The sequence below is a fragment of the Phalaenopsis equestris genome, unplaced genomic scaffold (assembly GCF_001263595.1).
Source record: "Phalaenopsis equestris unplaced genomic scaffold, ASM126359v1 Scaffold000219, whole genome shotgun sequence".
Classification (NCBI taxonomy): Eukaryota; Viridiplantae; Streptophyta; class Magnoliopsida; order Asparagales; family Orchidaceae; genus Phalaenopsis; species Phalaenopsis equestris.
This window is the reverse complement of record NW_018164661.1, coordinates 129,273-136,734: the sequence shown is the minus strand read 5'-3', so window position 1 is coordinate 136,734 and position 7,462 is coordinate 129,273.

Here is a 7,462-nt window from a genome sequence, read left to right as displayed (position 1 = left end):
AACCAAAAGGGAGGTCAACAGGGCCACCCTTAACTTCATTGTGCCTTGCATCCTGGCGACAAACTAGTTCTCCACTGATCAACAACTCATTTACCCTTAACTTCATTGTGCCTTGCATCCTGACGACAAACTAGTTCTCCACTGATCAACAACTCATTTTGGTCGGCAGTCTCTTTGTCGACCAGCCCGCATTTGGCTGACTACCTTTTCCTAATCAACCACCAAAGTTGGAACAATCCAACAAAGCATCATTTGGTCGACCGCTGTTCGGATTACCGACCTACACCTAGCCACCACCTCCTTCTTGGCTGACTGTCGTTGAGCCACCACATCGCAAGGCAAACCCTTCCTTTCCCAATTAAACTCCATTATTCATTTCCTCAATGCCACCACCACCATGGCGAATCACAATGACCTTTATTTTTTCTCTGGCAAAAAGGACATTATATTTGGAGTCACCATTGTATGGTTTGGTGCCTTGTTATGGGTTGCTATTAGGCACCATCATTAATAAGAATAATGGCAGTAATCTCTCCAGAACTATGAGCAGTTTTGCTGATAAACATTTTTTTAATTACCGTAACATTCTTTTGGACTTCTCTCTACCTAAAGATCTCTACCAGAAAGACAATCAGAAGACAAAGTTTAATGATTCATTTCTAAACGATAGCCTTACTTGGGGAGGACATGAAGCGCCCATCAGACACTGGGAAAAATTTAGTGAAGCAAAGGAAGATCTTTTCAACAAGTTTTATGAGGCTCACCTCCGGGGCGAGCAACTCTAGGACTCTCCTCCGGAACGAGCATCTACAAAACTCCTCTCTGTGACGAGCAACTATAAGACCCCCTCCAAGGAAAGCATCTTCAAGCCTCCCCTCTAAGGTGAGCATCTCTGAAATTCCCCTCCTTGGCGAGCAACATTAAGACTCCCCTCTGGGATGAGCATCACCAAGATACCCCTCCAGGGTGAGTAACTCTAAGACTTTTCCTCCGACAATCGACTCTCTCTATAAAGACTGACTCCTCCTCTGGCGATGGATTTACAGACCGCCGAACCAGACAACTTTCCCCCGATAGAAAAAACTCTAGAATGATAGACCTAGCAGATGACAACAAAGATACCAAAATCAATTACGAAAAGCAATTTCCATGGAATATCATTAACAAATTATGTGTTCAAGATTTATTTTACTTATAAATTTTATTGTCCTTATTATAGTTGTTGCTATCAAAAAGAAAGAAAATTGGGGATTTAATATGTATACTCGAAAATGATCTGCATGAATCTCGAGGACATATGACGGTTCAATATAAGGGGGCTAGAATGCAAGGCTAAATATGTAATTTTTATTATTTTTTGCCTCTTCTATATTCTATAAATAGGAGGTTTTTTCGATGTATGAGGGGAGACTTGGCTCCCCACATTTTTACTAAATTGTTTAATGGAATAAAATGGGTTGGATGGACCAAGAACACACCATTTTCCTCTGTCGTTGGAAGTAAACCTCTTCTACTTCTCCCTCTCTCTACCTCCCTCTCTCTATCTATCTCTCTCTCCCTCTCCCATTTTTCTCCCACTCCTCGATCATCTTTACTCAGACCAACGCTTCATTCCTTGGGCACAACCTATCAGACAGTTGGATTCAACACATACATGCCAGTTAATTCTTTAAGTATTTACATATCTAACATCTAATATTTTATCTTACATGCAAAACACATACCTGTGCATTAAAATGTGTATTTAAATATTTATAAATTAGGATTGATGCATGCTAGAAACTTTGTGGTAGTAGAGTAACAGCTTATCATCTTAGAGTGGTAAGAAGATTCAGCACACATTTAGAAGATAAAGAATAACTAGTAATAATACCAGAAGTTTCTATGTGAAAAACTCATAAAAGGGAAAAACCACGGGGTCTAGCCAAAGTAAATAAATCCACTAAACGAGTTGTAAGCTCATTTAGATTGGAGACTTCTTGTTAGCAACCAAAGGTTGCCTCATTTGAGAGATTCTCAAAAATTTAAAAGGAGTAGATTAAGTTTGTTTCAAAAGGGTTTAAAGGTGTATTAATTTTGAAAGTGTATTTTATTTTGCAGGTATTAATAGAAAAGTGTGCATAGTAAAGTAAAGTGATAGTAAGATAAAGTAATAAAATTACAATAAAATACTATCAAGCCGTACCTAGCACTCTTGTTGCTTCTGCATGATTAGTATCATAATCATAGTATAATTGTCGGAAAATGCAAGAAAATACGATATAAGGAAATCCAAACTAGTCATATAAAATAAGAGTAAGAAAAAACCCTACATCACATATGAAAGACCGGGATTGAATGTAAGAATTTAGTAAATGTGGGGGCTCAGAGCTGGGTTGTGTGCTTCATAATTCCAACTTCGAACAAAAGCTACCAACCCGACAATCCGAAGAGGGGCAATTCCTAACCTTGATCCAAGTGATTAGCCTGTGAACCTTTTTAAGTTTTCATCAAATTTCTTTAATTTTTCATTCTCATCGAATTTACTTTAGCAAACAAAAGTAATTAAGTCACGAAAAGGGATTTTTTTTTTATTTTCTTATATTGCAGGTATTTTTCTTGTAAAATAGCAAAGTCTACAGGTTAATTAACCTAACCAGTCCATGACTACTGGTAATTTTAGAGTGTCGGAGGCAACTCTTACCAAAGCTGGTGAATACTATCATCGACCCTATCCTCTCCCATTATTGAGGGTTCTTGAGGTAGGAGTTATTGTTCCAAATCCCACTTCATATCACTCATTTAGAACACATAAAAAATGTCATCAATTACCCTTATCACCTAGATCTTTGACTTACACTAGTCTAATGATCCATATGTGGCAAAATGTCCCCAATTACTTAGAAGGATTTAAATGCCTTATCCAAGACTCACATCCTTGAGCATTGGGTTATAAATGTGTGATAAGTAGTGTAGTATATTTTATTGGAATAGTGAGTTAACGGGTCCCAAATCATATCTTGGTGAGTCGCTGAGGTTTTGAGGATGATTTGCTTCAAAGAATTATAATAAGTTCAGATATCCTCCAAGATGTCCAAAATCTTGTAAAGATGCTCAGAGCATAATCCTAAACAACCTTAGAATTCTCTATCTAATTTTAAGTTCATTTGATCTTATTATACTATTTAATTAATCATCCTAGCTAAATTAGGATTTGTTTGTGGTGTTTTAACTTATGCTCAGTGAACTTTTAATGTTTTAATTAACCTAGGAGTAGTGTAACTATATATTCATTTGATGTTTCATTTAAGAATTATGTGGGTGGACGCCCTTAAGGGCAAGCTAAGTTGTTAAGGAATCCTTACCTCTTCAATTGAAATTGAGCTTGTAGTATTTTAAATATGTTTATAATTGATTTTGCTTTCTTTTCTAGACCTCATTAAGTAATGTTGGATCAAGCCTAGTTCACTACTATGCTCTTAAGTCTTCACAGGTAGATTTGTAATTTTTTTAAGAATATGTTGAGTAAAGCAAACTTAATTGTTATCAAAGATTGTATTATCATATAACCATTAATTTAGGGCTTCAAATTAGTGGGTTATCATCTTTCAAGATCAAGCCCTTCCCATTAGAATCATCCCACTTGATTGACTTCCAAACGACAACATTTTACAAAACTACACTTTTACCCTTTTTATAGAAAATGACATGAACAGGTTTCTACCATATAACTCTTTATGTTTCAGTCATTTAAAATGGCTAATTATGATCAAGATCACTCACTTTCCTTGTTCTTTAACCTAAATTTTAATTAAAATTCAAAATTCAATAGTTGTCATTTTGCCATTATAGCTTTCCACTTCATAATTATCATAATTTAAGTTAAGTGACTTTGAAACTTCATTGTTATGCTACTAATGGGTTAATTAAAATATTGGATGAGAATTTATATCTTTTTATGATTTTTATTGGGTTTTTAATAATTACTTTTAGTCTAAAAATAAAATGTTCGAGGATATTACTATGTAAAATAAACTTTATCGCCTTATTGAAATTATTAGAGGTTCACTTAGGTCAAAGGACCACCAAGAATTATTTTTGTGAATTTTTTAAATATATTTTAATTTTTAGAACTCTTTAATGATTTTAGTAAATAAAGAAAGAGAAAATTTATTTTTATTTCAAAATTTCATTTTTACATTTCTCATAAGTCTCTCTGACTTCACGAAACTCAGAGAAATAAATTTGAAATTATTTTGATTTTTCTATTATTTTTTAAAATTATTTTATTCACAAATTAGAAAAAATATCTTTAATTAATAAAAATACTTTTTTACACCCTTAGAAATTTACTAAAATATCCTTATGTTATTATGTGTGGTTAAGATGATATTTAGGATGATTTGGAGTATTTTAAAATTGTAGGTATTTTTTGTATTTTTAAATTTTTAAAAAAATTAGAAAATAGCTTATAAATAAAGTTTTTATTTTAAATTCAATTTTATTTTTCTTAGGTTTCTCTAGCCTCAAGGATCCCTCCAAACCAGTTTTGATAATTTTTTTACTTCTCTTTTATTCATTATAATTATCTTAAAAAAATATTATTTACTTAAAAAATAGATTTTTATATTAAAATAATTTTTCTGACTTTCAATTTCTTACAGAGGCCTCTTAAAATGATTACCAACAGCTTGGCCCATTTTGGCGATTATTTGAATTAATTTTTATTTTTCTAATTCTTAGCAATTTTTATTAATTTTAAATAAGAAAAATCCCATCACTATTATTTTAACCTGCCTTTTATTTTTCCTAAGCTCTTATGACCAAAGTATGGCTACCGAACAAGATTTCATATTTTTCCGACTTTTATATTATTTTTCATAATTTTATTAATTAAAATAATGTCAAATATTTTAAAAATTAGGGCTTTTGGTCATAGAAGCACCCTTTGACCCTAGAAAAATCATAGAAAACTCTTACACTCATCAAGAATAGACACTCAAAATTTTATTTGATTTACATAATTATTTAATTATCTATGATTTAATTACTCTCTAGAGTATTTAATTAAATTAAAAATAAATATAGGGGAAACATTTTTGTTTTTTCATATTTTTCTTCACTGTTCATTAAGCAAAGAGGTAATTTTTTTTTTTATTTTTATAAGTTTTCTACACAAAATTATGGATTTTTAGAGTTTATGTATTTATGTAATTCCAAAATACCCTAATTTTTTACTTATCCTCATCAACTGCCAGCGCAACCTCAGAGCCGGTCGAAAGACCATGGGTTGCCCGCTGATTCATTGAGCTTTACACCTCAGTTGCTTCGCATACTTACGATTCCCATTCAGTCCTTCTTCCCAATACAAACTTGTATGTCTGTTCGATACACACGAGAATGGATGATATCCAATTGTCATCCCCGATCGTCATAAACCAAGAATTATTCGTGTTCCAATTCTAATATCTTACTTTATTCTCAATCAAATCACATGAGGTTTGTTCCTACACCTTCATCTATGTGAGATGAACTTGTCTATATAGTTAAATATGTATGAAATACAAGTTCACACATGCAAAAATTAGGCATTTGGGGTTATCATTTAGCCAAGTGGAGAGACCTTGATTTGGTATATTCCTGAGCATCCCCTTGAGTCTACAAACACCCTAACAGTAATGGTCGAAGCGGAGGTAAGGACTATGTCAGAGTTCAAGCAGAGGATGACTTGGGCTTGGTTACTATTTTTCAAAATTTGTACATTGCGTTTGGACGTCCAAATAGCTTAAGAAGCCTTCAAATTTTCATAAATAGTGTTGAACTATATGTGGTAGATTCATATATGTGCCCATGATCTTAATGAATGCAAGATAATTCATTTATTGTAGAAGGTTATTCATCTTAGTTTTTTAGTAAATGTCCACACATTATCAATAAAATATAGGGAGTAGTGAATGGTAATTTCTTTTTGATGGAAAACTATTAGAAGAGAAAAAATGATGGGGCTTTATCTTAGTAAAGATGTAATTTAGTCTAAAATATATTAGTGTAAATAATATGAAAATCAAGCACCATCTAGGAAACCTACTTTACAAAGATGCACTAATTTATTATATAAAAAAAAAGCAAAAAAAATATCTTTTATATTCATACCTATGAAGTAAAGAAAATAGGGAAAATTTAATTAAAAATAAAATTAAAAGTGATATATAATAGGGTGAAAATAGCTTGTAAATTAAATATAGACATATTCAAACAAATTAATCAAACACAATTAGGTTAATCTCAAAAAAATAAAATTTACCAATTTTAATAAACTTTAACAAATTTGATAAATTTATAAGGGTTTGAAAAATTTTAAATAAATTCACAATCAATTTTTAACAACTTAAAAATAAAAAAAAACTTTTAATAACCTAAAATCAAATCAAAATATTTCAAGAAAAGCTTTAAACACTTCAATAAACCCCAAATAAATCTTAAACAAACCTCCAAATGTATTTCAAATAACCATGAAACAAATAAAAAATTGATTTTAAATAAAATTAAAATAAACTTCAAATAACCTTAAGAAATTTTAGAAAGGTAAATTAAGAAGCATAAACAAACAGGCAAACTCAAGAACCTTCAAATTCAAAGTAATCAAAATAAAAATTAAGCATAACCAACTCAAGTTTTTAGCTTAAGTGAAACTCTCAAATCAAACTCATCCAAACCAAATAAATCCAAGTCAAACTACTAACTCAAATCAATCTAAATCAAACTCTTTCAAACCAAATTAATCCAAAATCAACCCCTTCATAGTAAATTCACATTTTCAACTCTGAGGGTATGCTCTGTTCATGGAGTTAGCTAACCCTTTTTATGGACCTCTTCACAACACATCGTCAATAGAATGTAAGTCCCAACCTCTCAATTTCATGCAAATCTTATTAAATCTTGAGTCTATCAATTATGAAGTCCTTAATACCAATCATCTAGAAACTTACTTAAAAATCATGCATGATATAAACCAATAATTTAATCGAGAGTTTTATCGAGCGCCACAACTCACGAGATGGAATTAACTGTGAGTCCTTTCACTCACAGAGATACCATTTCCAAATATAAAATAAACTTTATCTTACTCCCGTAAGGTAGGGGAAAACCCCTTGGTTCTGCACTCTCATAAATCTAAAAAAAAAAAATTTCATCCGAGTAATTATATACATATTCATCTAATATCTCTATCATTTGGCATGGTATATTATTTTTCACAAAAATTATATTTTGTATTCAAGTATATTTTTGTTCAAAATCAACCCCTTCATAATAAATTCACATTTTCAACTCCGAGGGTAGTTAGCTAACCCTTTTTATGGACCTTTTCACAGCACATCGTCAATAGAATGTAAGTCCTAACCTCTCAATTTCATGCAAATCTTATTAAATCTTGAGTCTATCAATTATGAAGTCCTTAATACCAATCATCTAGAAACTTACT